Source organism: Bufo gargarizans, chromosome 1 (assembly GCF_014858855.1).
Source record: "Bufo gargarizans isolate SCDJY-AF-19 chromosome 1, ASM1485885v1, whole genome shotgun sequence".
Lineage (NCBI taxonomy): Eukaryota > Metazoa > Chordata > Amphibia > Anura > Bufonidae > Bufo > Bufo gargarizans.
In genome coordinates, this window is record NC_058080.1 from 404,540,477 (window position 1) to 404,553,231 (window position 12,755).

Genomic DNA, 12,755 nt, shown 5'->3' on the forward strand with positions numbered 1-12,755 from the left:
AAAGTCCTTTTAAGGACTATTGTGTGTGACAGCAATATCTATTTTTAGCGCATCCTGCGCTAAATAGCATGCAATAGTTTGGCCGCTGCGGACAGCGACATTATCTGCGCTACATCTCCTGTGTAACGTGTGTGCATCCCAAAAATAAAATATCTATGACACCCAGTGTACTTTTTCCGTAGAGGGTGTCCGCTGCGGACAGTGACATTAGCTGCGCTACATCTCCTGTGTAACGTGTGCGCATCCCAAAAATATCTGTGACATCCAGTGTACCTGTGATATATTTAGTGTACCTGTGATATTCCCTGTAATTTTATATTAGCCGCTGCTGACATCAGCGACATTATCTCCGGTATATCTCCTGTGTGACGTTTACACATCCCAAATACTTGTGACATTCCCTGTAATTTTCTATTAGCCGCTGGTGACATCAGCAACATTATGTGCGGTATTTCTCCTGTGTAACATTTCCACGTCCCAAATACCTTTTTTTATTTTTTTGCTCATACACTTACAAATCCTACGCTACTGTACGTGTGACATACTTTCAAGCATATATAACATTTAATATAAAGAAGGCGAGCAGTAAGGGACGGGGAACTGGTTGTGATGCTGATGATGCATGCCCTGGGAGCGTGGAAACTGTGCCTCCTGCCAGAGCACAATAAAAACAATCATTCACGATACCTAGCTTTATGTCCCAGTTTGCAGGGAGGTGCAGGACAGCGCTCTCAAAGTCAGACCAGCTCGACCAGGTGGTCGGTTGGATTGCAGCAGACAATGCTTTCAGTCGGTTAAGCACCACCCTGTCTTCCACCAAGTCCAGTCTCAGTAGCCAAGAGTCTGGTCAACACAATCCTCACCCTTCCTCCCACCATCGAGAGTCTTGCCAAACAAGTGATCCTACACTCGGATATTCTGAGAAGCTCATTTCAGCGCCATTTCTTCATTTGGGCCTCTCGACAAGCCCGCTTGAAGAGGGACATGAGATCTTGTGCCCTGATTCCCAAACTCTTGAGCATCCACAGTCACAAGAAGATGGGGAACGGCAATTAGTGTTTCACGAGGTGGATGATGAGGATGAGACACAGCTATCAATAACTGAGGTTGTTGTTTGATCAACAAGTCAGGAGGATGAGCAGAGTGAGGAAGTGGAAGAGGAGGTGGTGGACGATGAAGTCACTGACCCAACCTGGGAAGGTGGCAAGCCGAGCGAGGACAGCAGTACATAGGGGGAGGGATCTGCAGCACCGCAACAGGCTGGAAGAGGCAGTGGGGTGGCAAAATGGAGATGGTGGGCCACACCAAACAGGCCCGCAACTGCTCCCCGGAGCACACCCTTGCGGAAATCTACCTTGCCAAGGGGTAGGTGTTCCGCAGTCTGGTGCTTTTTTGAGGAAAGTGCGGACGACAAAAGAATTGTAATTTGCAACCGGTGCCATACAAAAATGAGCAGGGGTGTGAACACTAGCAACCTCACCACCACCAGCATGATCCACCACATGGCATCAAAGCACGGTAATAGGTGGGCCGAATGCCTGGGTCCACAATCTGTGCCTGCGGCTCACACCACTGCCTCCTCTTCCCTTGTGTTACCTGCTGGCCAATCCCCTGTTGAAGGCGCAGGCCCGGATGCCTCCTGCCCTGCACCTGGACCTTCGCAAGCACCATCAGCGACCACATCCACTTCCGTGTCCCTGCGCAGTATACAAATGTCCTTACCCCAGGCATTTGAATGCAATCGCAAATACCCAGCCACCCACCCACAGGCCATAGCACTAAATACGCAACTTTCCAAATTACAGGCCCTGGAAATGTTGCCATTTAGGCTCCAGCCGCTACTATTTTTCACGGTGTGCCGTGCCCGCCTTACACCAGCATGTGTCCCGTAACATCACCCATGCCCTGACCAACACAGTTACTGGGAAGGTCCACTTAACGACTGACACATAGACAAGTGCTTTCGGCCAAGTACGCTGCATTTCCCAGACGGCACACTGGCTAAACGTTGTGGGGACCAGGAGCGAGTCGTACACTGGGATGGCACAGGTGCTACCGACGCCAAGGATTGCGGGCACTAATTCCATCAGGGTTTTTCTCCACCACCATACGTTAGTGGCTCCAACCCCCCACTTCACCTCCTCCTCCTCCAATTCCACCTTAGAATTATCCTCTTGCAGCACCAGTCAGCCATCAGTCGGTAGCTGGAAGCAGTGTAGCACTGCAGTGGGAAAGCGTCAACAGGGCATGCTTAAGCTGATCTGCTTAGGTGACAAACAGTACACCACCACAGAGCTGTGGCAGGGGATAAGAGACCAGACTGAGCTGTGGCTCTCGCCACTCAGCCTAGAACCAGGCATGGTTGTGTCTGATAATGGCCATAACTTGGTGGCGGCTTTGAAGTTTGGCAAGCTCACACACATCCCATGCCTAGCCCATGTCTTCAACTTAGTGGTTCAGCTGTTTCTCAAAGCCTATCCCAATTTGCCTGAGCTACTGGTGAAGGTGCGCCGCGTGTGTGCCCATTTCTGCAAGTCATCGACAGCTTCCGCCAGTCTGTCAACCAGTCTGTCAACGCTGCAGCAGCGCTTACAATTGCCTTGTCACAGACTGTTGTGCGACAAGAGCACACACTAGAACTTCACGTTCCACATGTTGGCCAGGCTTTGTGAGCAGCAGAGGGCAGTAGTGGAATACCAGCTGCAACATGGTCGTCGCCTTTCCAGTAAGCTTCCGCTCTTCACAAGCGACGAGTGGGCATTGATGCCTGACCTCTGTGAGGTTTCAAGAAACTAGGAATCAACACAGATGGTGAGCGGCGATAATGCTATTATAAGCGTAACCATCCCACTTCTGTGTCTACTCAAACGCTTGCTGCTCACAATTAAGTATAACAAGAGGTACTGAGGGCACCGTTCTCCCACCTGAAATAATAAGGAACCCAATCCTGGCCTCCTCCGACCATCCAGAAAGTGGGGTGCAGGGCTTGAACAGAGTTATAATAAAATGCGAGATAAATAGATCAGCCGGAATGTACCCTGCAACAAAAATGTGAACACGGATGGTGAGTGCGGCTGATCTATTTATCTCGCATTTAATTATGCTCACAATTAAGGCCAATGCTTTGCATGTGGAAGAGGTGTAAATGGGGAAAGACATTATACAGGGCGATAGCAGGACCACCCTCAGTTCATCTTCTCAGCCCAAATTGGATGATGATGAGGAGGAGGAGGAGGAGGAGGAGAAGGTTGCCACCGCTACAGAGAGTAGTACCCATGGAACTTTAATTCCATCTGTTCAGAGTGGATGGGCAGAAAAGGAGGATGAGGAGATTGAGAGTCATCCTCCTGATGACGACAGCGAAGTCTTGCCTGTTGGGACTCTGGCACATATGGCTAAAAGTTCCAGCTGACAACACTGGTGGCAGAGTACGTACTTCCTTGGGCAACCGAGGAGGGGAGACGAGGGGAACACACAGCAGTTCCAACAGAAGCAGGGCAACACTCTCCAAAGCCTGGGACAGTTTAATGACACCCTGCCAGCACCCTCACCCTGATACGCAGCCTAGTGTCACAAGGAGGGAAACATTTTGGAAGATGGTGAAGGAGTACATAGCAGACGTGTCAGCGTCCTCAATGATCCCTCTGTGCCTTACAACTACTGGGTGTCCAAGCGAGACAGGTGGTACAAACTGGCGCTCTATGCCTTGGAGGTGCTGGCCTGCCCTGCCGCCAGCGTTTTGTCAGAGCGGGTATTTAGTGCTGCTGGAGGCATAATAACTGATAAGCGTATCCACCTGTCAACTGAAAATGCTGACAGGTTGACTCTTATCAAAATGAACAAAGCCTGGATTGCCCCTGACTTCTCTACTCCACCAGAGGAAAGCGGCTGAACATAAAGGCACTTTAAATGTGTTTTTTATAATGTACTGAATACACTGTATTCCCATGCACCCTTCCACCACAAACAAGGGTATATGGTTCAATCTTCCTTTTCTCGTCCCCCTCTTCCATCATATCAACATGCTTATTAGTCTGCCCTCGCTCCTAATGTTGTATAGGGTCAGCTCACCTGCAGGCCCTCACCTACAATCTTTTAGAGGGTCAGCTCACCAGCAGGCCCTCGCATATAATGTTTTTTGAGGGTCAGCTCACCAGCAGGCCCTCAACCATACTGTTTTAGAGGGTCAGTTCACCAGCAGGCCCTCCCCCATAATTTTTTCAATGGTTAGCTAAGCAGCAGGCACTCGCCCCTAATGTTTTAGAGAGTCAGCTCTGCAGCAGACCCTCACCCCTAATGTTTTAGATGGTCAGCTCAGCAGCAGGCCCTCACCCCTAATGTTTTAGAGAGTCAGCTCTGCAGCAGACCCTCACCCCTAATGTTTTAGATGGTCAGCTCTGCAGCAGGCCCTCACCCCTAATGTTTTAGATGGTCAGCTCAGCAGCAGGCCCTCACCCCTAATGTTTTAGAGGGTCAGCGCAGCAACAAACCCTCACCCCTAATGTTTTAGATGGTCAGATCAGCAGGCCCTTGCTCCTAATGTTTTTGAGGGTCACCAGCAGGCCATCAATCATAATTTTTCAAGGCTGTGTATGATGCCCCCCTTTATGTGTAACAAAGGGTGTATTGGAGTGCCAGTTCCTTGTAATTTTTGGCAGCCCTTTCACTTAGTGCATAGGCTTTATGAGTGTAGGAGTTCCACTACCTGAACAATTGTACCACAATGTGAATGAGGCCCTCCTTTACGTAATATACATGTTGTATCGGAGTGCCTCTTCCTTGCAATTTTTGGCAGCACTTGCACTTTATTTATAAAGAATGTTTCCTAACAATTTTTCCTCTAACCGATTTTATCTTTGGTTTTGTGCGTATTATTGTCAGCCTGTAAAAGTGGCGTACTACTCGGACAACATCGTTCCCAGCAGCGACCTGGGAGTCCAAGATGCATCCAGACATCCTCTCTGTGCTGTTCCCAAACCATTTCAGTGGTGTTTCCATCAATTTCTGACCTTTTCCTGTAAACCAGACACCCTCCCCTCTTCAGAGCAGGGGGTGCCTGGTTTAATGCTCGGGTTCTCCTGTTGACCTCTATTGTGCTTGGTTGAGCACCCGAGCACCCTGAGGTTTCGACCTAAGCGCCCGAACACCCGAGCACTCGATCAACAGTAGTCATAACCTCTGAATGGTTTTACATGTACAATTAAAATAACACAAAATGACACCATCTAGATGACATGCCTTGACCTCATAATATCAAACATATATGGGAAACACATAAAAACTCATAATACTCAAATATCAGTTGATAATAACAATTGTAGAAGCCTAGAGAAACGTTCATTCTCTGTTGGATAAAAGGCGAGGAGGAGGAATTTAGGAGGATTACATGATATCATATCAGACTGTTAACCTTGCAGCATAGCAGACTAAGTTTACATTTGCTATATGGTAAAAAATACAAATATATTTTGATAGGACAATTCTTTATATGAGATGAAGGAACCTTCCTTTGAGGTATATAAATTGCAGTGCTCTGGGACCTTTATACCAATATAAGCTAAGGGACTGCCCCATGACATCTGGGCAAAAATAAACATAACATCAGTTATGCACATGTCACCCGTACATACAAAATGGCAAAACTGACATGGAAAAGGATCTAGGAATTTTAGTGAACAGCAAACTAAGCAGTAAAAAAACTGTGTCAGGCAGCTGCTGCCAAGGCCAATAAGATAATGGGTTGCATCAAAAGGGGCATAGATGCCCGTGATGAGAACATAGTCCTACCACTTTACAAATCATTAGTCAGACCACACATGGAGTACTGTGTACAGTTCTGGGCTCCTGTGAACAAGGCAGACATAGCAGAGCTGGAGAAGGTCCAGAGGAGGGCAACTAAAGTAATAACTGGAATGGGGCAACTACAATACCCTGAAAGATTATCAAAATTAGGGTTATTCACTTTAGAAAAAAGACAACGGAGGGGAGATCTAATTACTACCACACAGTCTGTGTCCCTGGTGCCCGGTGTGATACCACACACAACCTGTGTCCCTGGTGCCCGGTGTGATACCACACACAGCCTGTGTCCCTGGTGCCCGGTGTGATACCACACAGTCTGTGTCCCTGGTGCCTGGTGTGATACCACACACAGCCTGTGTCCCTGGTGCCCGGTGTGATACCACACACAGTCTGTGTCCCTGGTGCCCGATGTGATACCACACACAGCCTGTGTCCCTGGTGCCCGGTGTGATACCACACACAGCCTGTGTCCCTGGTGCCCGGTGTGATACCACACACAGTCTGTGTCCCTGGTGCCCGGTGTGATACCACACACAGTCTGTGTCCCTGGTGCCCGGTGTGATACCACACACAGCCTGTGTCCCTGGTGCCCGGTGTGATACCACACACAGCCTGTGTCCCTGGTGCCCGGTGTGATACCACACACAGCCTGTGTCCCTGGTGCCCGGTGTGATACCACACACAGCCTGTGTCCCTGGTGCCCGGTGTGATACCACACACAGCCTGTGTCCCTGGTGCCCGGTGTGATACCACACACAGCCTGTGTCCCTGGTGCCCGGTGTGATACCGCACACAACCTGTGTCCCTGGTGCCCGGTGTGATACCACACAGTCTGTGTCCCTGGTGCCCGGTGTGATACCACACACAGCCTGTGTCCCTGGTGCCCGTGTGATACCACACAGTTTGTGTCCCTGGTGCCCGGTGTGATACCACACACAACCTGTGTCCCTGGTGCCCGGTGTGATACCACACAGTCTGTGTCCCTGGTGCCCGGTGTGATACCACACACAGCCTGTGTCCCTGGTGCCCGGTGTGATACCACACAGTCTGTGTCCCTGGTGCCCGGTGTGATACCACACACAGTCTGTGTCCCCGGTGCCCAGTGTGATACCACACAGTCTGTGTCCCTGGTGCCCGATGTGATACCACACACAGCCTGTGTCCCTGGTGCCCGGTGTGATACCACACAGTTTGTGTCCCTGGTGCCCGGTGTGATACCACACACAGCCTGTGTCCCTGGTGCCCGTGTGATACCACACAGTTTGTGTCCCTGGTGCCCGGTGTGATACCACACACAACCTGTGTCCCTGGTGCCCGGTGTGATACCACACAGTCTGTGTCCCTGGTGCCCGGTGTGATACCACACACAGCCTGTGTCCCTGGTGCCCGTGTGATACCACACAGTTTGTGTCCCTGGTGCCCGGTGTGATAACACACACAGCCTGTGTCCCTGGTGCCAGGTGTGATAACACACACAGTCTGTGTCCCTGGTGCCCAGTGTGATACCACACACAGTCTGTGTCCCTGGTGCCCGGTGTGATACCACACACAGCCTGTGTCCCTGGTGCCCGGTGTGATACCACACACAGCCTGTGTCCCTGGTGCCCGGTGTGATACCACACACAGTCTGTGTCCCTGGTGCCCGGTGTGATACCACACAGTCTGAGTCCCTGGTGCCCGGTGTATAGCTGGTGTCAGGAGAAGTGGAAGTTTGGCTACAGTCACAGGGAACAGCAATGGGGCAGGGCAGGTCCTGAGCAGGACCAGCCTGCATTGTCTCCGTCCCTATGGATAACTGTCCCAGGCTATTTATAGAGGACAGCTAACAGTCCCCCCTTTGGTGACAAACGAATATTTTGTCCAGATATGGTCCTGCAGGAGCCGGGCACGCGGCTAACAATACACAGCATCCTTCTTATTGTAAAGAGAGACTTCTTACCGGTACAGGCTGAGCGGAGACGAGCGGGCGGTGTCACCGGCGGGACCGGTCCTTGCTGGCGTCTTGTGGCAAACTGCTGCCCGGGTGAGGCGGAGGACTCACAGAGAACGGGCGCCGGACTTCTGAGGGCTCTGCCGCTGTCACTCTCGTGACGTCACGTGGGGGCGGCTTCTGTCAGGTGAATGTGCGAAGGACAGGAGTACACTGGGTGAAGTGGGCACGGAGCTGCTGCAGCTGGTAGTGGTACCCTGCCACCCTGCCCGGTAATTACAGTGCCCAAATAGTACAGTCATGCCTGCCCCTGTTCCCTGTGCTGCTTTCACCTCTATCTGCTTCCTGAGAATGCAATGCAGGACAACTTACTGACAAATTGGAAAACCACAATGTATTATAACGATTATAAGTAATACGTGTCTATAGCCTAATACACTGATAACACCTCATGGCCAGCATTTACTGTGAGCTGTAAAATGGGGAGCATTACCACCAAAATCACCATCAGCCTCAAAAACAACACACACACCTCTATTTATTTTTTTACGGAGACAGGAAAAAAGTCACCTATTTTTACGGACTGTCCAGGAACTTCTGGACCATCGGCACCCATTATGCAATGGTGAAGCAGGGAGTCCTCAGCTCCCTGCTTCACCATTCACTGGCGTTCACGGGCATTTTTTTGCACTGGCACACATTATACTAATACATAATAAAGGAACATTTTTTTTTCTCTTATACACTATAAGGTGGCATTTTTTTTGTACCGGCACACATAAGGGGGCATTTGTTGTACTGGCATACATTATAAGATGGCATTTTGTACTGGCACACATTATAAGGGTGCATTTGTTGTACTGTGGCACACATTATAAAAAGGGAATTTTTTTGCACTAGCACACATAATAAGGGGGCATCATTTTTCTACTGGCAAACGTTATAAGGGGGTATACTGGCACACATTATAAGGGCTTGTTCACACGGCCGTTGTAGTTCCGTTCCGTGCATTGGGGACCGCAATTTGCTGCCCCGAATGCAAGGGCAATGTCCGTGCGGCGGACAGGACGGATCGAGACTCATTCAACTTGAATGGGTCCGTGATCCGTCCGCACCGCAAAAAAATAGAGCTAGTTCTATTTTGTTTGCGGTGCGGAGGCACGGACAGAAACACCACGGAAGCACTCCGTAGCGCTTCCGTGGGGTTCTGATCCGTGCTTCCACATCTCCGTGATTGCGGACCCATTCAAATGAATGGGTCCGCATCCGTGATGCGGAGTGCACACGGGCCGGTGCCCATGTATTGCAGAACCGCTGTATGCGGGCCGCAGTACGGCCACGGAACCACAACAGCCGAGTGAACAAGCCCTAAAGAGAAATGTTTTCTACTGCCAAACATTACTACTGGGGGGAATTATAGTGAACAATATTACTACTGGGGAACTATGCGGACTATGATTACCAGTATGGGCACTATGGGGCTCAATGGTGAGGCATTATTACTATTGGGAACACTGTAGGGAACTGTTACCACTAAATGCACTCTGGTAGATAATTATTTCTATTGGTGGGACTTTAGGGAGCAGTATTACTGTGGGGGCCACCCTGGCACAGTATCAGCTTAATGTCAGATTTGCTGGGAACAAATTTTTTAAGTTAATAATTATAAAAGGGGGCACTATCTGTGTGATACAAGTATTTTCAGGGGGATCATCTGTTTCTGCAGTATAGTATTGGGGTGCACAGTGGGCACAGTATTGGGGGTGGCAAGATGGAGTGTTCAAAAGGTAAGGGAGATGTTGGAAAAGTAGGAAACTAAGATGTCTGTGTGTAAAACTCTGCAGAGACAAGAGACGGATGAAAGAAGTCATCATGGTGGTCTGGTCCAAATGGAGAAGATGAGGAAAAGAGAACGTGTACATCAGAGGAGACATCACTGGATGTACCAGGTATGTAATGCTTTAATACGCTTTTCTTGTTTGGTAGTGCGAAATGTAATTTAATATGTGGTGCCTGTCAGGAAGGAAGGAAGGAAGATTAGTGCTGCATGCTATGCTAATTTCTCTGTCAAATCTGAAGGAACTGCTGACGAAGGCTTAGAACAGAGCCTATGACACTGGGTGAAAATAGCCTTAGGGGTTTGTAAGTTGTCACTCAGCTTTCCCAGTTTTTGAAGGACATTATAGGGATCAGAAAGCTTCCCCAACCCTTGGGGGGGATTGCAGGGTGTCACTCAGCTTTCCCAGTTCTTGGGGAGGGGGTGTTATAGGTTGTTACTTAGCTTTGCCAGTGCTCGAGAGGGGAGCTCATAGCTAGTGTGTGGTCCCCTCCAGCAGAGTATCACATTATTCTAGAAGAGAGTGACATATGCTTCCTATATTCCCAGAAACAGCCCTAATCACGTATCACACCTGCTGGGTGTGTAGGAATCATTCCCCGGCTGGGGAGTCAGCCTGTGCACGCCTTCTACACCCCAGCAGGTGCCATGGGTGGCAGCATCACACTGCTGGGGAGCGCATGATATTCTCCGATCATCGGGGGAATGGGACTAAATGACTTTTACTATTTTTTATTTTTATGTGGGATTATCTACTTTGTGTGGACACAATGTGCAACAGCCCCAGGAGGAGCAAGTGGAGGATGAGAGTAGTAGTTATGGCTGGAGCGTGCACCCTTTCTTCCCTTGGGCACAACACTCTGGTGCTGGGGCTCCTGCCTGTTTGTAGTTGAGGTGCCCTTGGTGCATGGCAGGAGAGCAGGTGCAATGACCGACAAATGGTGAAGTCAGTAACAAGGTCAGTTGGTATCAATAATAAAGTCTCTCTTTTTCTAAAGTCCAGGGTAGGAGTAGTAGTACATCCGACAATAACAAGGCACAATTCCAAAGTGTATAATAAAGTGCAATACTTCCCCAGTTGCAGTGTATGGACAGCAGCAATGATGGATGTTGTAGTACTCTTCTACATCTCTCTAAAGTCTCTCAAGAGAACCATAGGCAGGCAATGAGGTACTTGTTAACTGTTTCTGCAGTTCCTGGGCTCAGGGGTGCAGATATAAGATATGGTTGGCCAAACTGTCTCCAAGTGTGTCTGTAAGACCCACTAGAGATGAGCAAATTGAGCTTCAGATGTTACATCTGAAGTCGCTTCGTTCATAACTTCGGATTAATACTGTACAGAGCTCCGATGAGCCAAAGTCAGTTATTCGCAATAATCATTGAATAATTTTGGTAATTGATTTTTACTAGTACCTTGGAACCGAAGCCAAGGTCGGTTTCAAGTTTTAAAGTGGTTTTCAACTTTAAAAATCAATTCCCGAAGTTATTCAATGAAGTCACGACTTGGCGAATAACTAACTTCGGCTATTCTGAGCCCATACATTTTAATCCTGCACGGAGACAGATCTCTATACAGTATTATTCCGAAGTTATGATGAACGAAGCATCCCAAGCTTTCTTCACTCATCACTAACCCTGACCTTATGACTACACTGGAGAATTATGCCACCTAGTGGAAAATAATAGAATAGAGCTTATGTGTAAAACTCCAGTTAGCACATTGTATACCAGAATAGTTTATAGTGCAATTAACCCCTTAATGACCACCAATACACTTTTTAAAGCGGTCATTAACTGGCCTTATTCTTGGCTGCTGCCTTTATGTGGTGGCCAGCAATAAACGCTGCATGGTTCTTCCATGCAGCATAGAGCAGGAGCTCTGCTCTCCTATGAAAGCCGTGCTCCTGCACAAATGGCTCGAATTGGCAGAAGTGCCAATCTGGGCTGTTTAACCCCTTAGATATGAGATCTAAGTGCTCTGTCTCTCAGGGATTGTCAGCCTGCGAATAATATCACAGGGTGCTGATGTCTGTACTCTGTGGCAGAAGGCTGTACAAGAGTATACTACTGACAGTATAGTACACTGTACTGCATAAGTAGCTCAGTGTATTATTAACGTGATGTACATGTCAGAGTAAAATTGTAATATTAAAAAAGAACTCCAAGTTAAAAAATACACCTTTTTTATTGAAAAAAATGCTTTGCAATGGAAAAAATAGCAAAAATAAAAATCTCTTCACATATTTTGTATCACGTGTCTATAACGACCCATTCTATACAATTATCACATAATTTACCGTACACGATGAACGCTGTAAAAAAATTGTTTTTCTTTTTCATATTCTCCACCAAAAACAGAATTGATCATAAAGTGTTATGTACCCCAAAATGGTACCAATGAAAACTACAAGTTATCCTGCTAAAATCAAGCTCTTCTGTAGAATGAAAAATAAAAAAAGTTATGGGTCTTGGGATGCGTTGATGCAAAAACTTTTTTCTTTTCTTTTATGCAAAAGTAGTAAAACTATTGGGGTCATTTATCAAACTGGTGTAACGTAGAACTAGCTTAGGCTACTTTCACACTAGCGTTCGATCGGATCCGTTCTGAACGGATCCGCTCATATTAATGCAGACGGTGGCTCCGTTCAGAACGGATCCGTTTGCATTACCATGAACAAAAAAAAAAAACTTTTTTTTTTTTTTTTTTTAGTTCATGATAGTGCAAACGGATCCGTTTTGACTTTACATTGAAAGTCAATGGGGGACGGATCCGTTTGAAAATTGAGCCATACTGTGTCAACTTCAAACGGATCCGTCCCCATTGACTTACATTGTAAGTCTGGACGGATCCGTTTGCCTCCGCACAGCCAGGCGGACACCCGAACGCTGCAAGCAGCATTCAGGTGTCCGCCTGCTGAGCGGAGCGGAGGACAGACGGTGCCAGACTGATGCATTCTGAGCGGATCCGTATCCACTTAGAATGCATTAGGGCTGGACGGATCAGTTCGGGGACGCTTGTGAGAGCCTTCAAACGGAACTCACAAGCGGAGCCCCGAACGCAAGTGTGAAAGTAGCCTTAGTTACCCATAGCAACCAATCAGATTCATTTTCCAAAGGAGCTGTCAAAAATGAAAGGTAGAATCTGATTGGTTGCTACGGGCAACTGAGCCAGTTCTACTTTACACC

At 48.2% G+C, this 12,755-nt stretch overlaps 1 protein-coding gene across 2 annotated transcripts in view; it reads right to left on the reverse strand.

Annotated features, from left to right (window-relative positions):
• Positions 1–7,904, reverse strand: part of TMOD1 (tropomodulin 1) — a 149,011-nt gene extending 141,107 nt beyond the window's left edge. Inside the window, exon 1 of one of the 2 annotated variants that reach the window (XM_044271325.1) lies at positions 7,742–7,904. The gene's annotated coding sequence lies outside the window, so the exon portion shown is untranslated. The remainder of the gene's footprint in view (positions 1–7,741) is intronic. The other variant, XM_044271317.1, reaches the window with a different exon arrangement.
• Between the last annotated feature and the right edge of the window lie 4,851 nt (positions 7,905–12,755).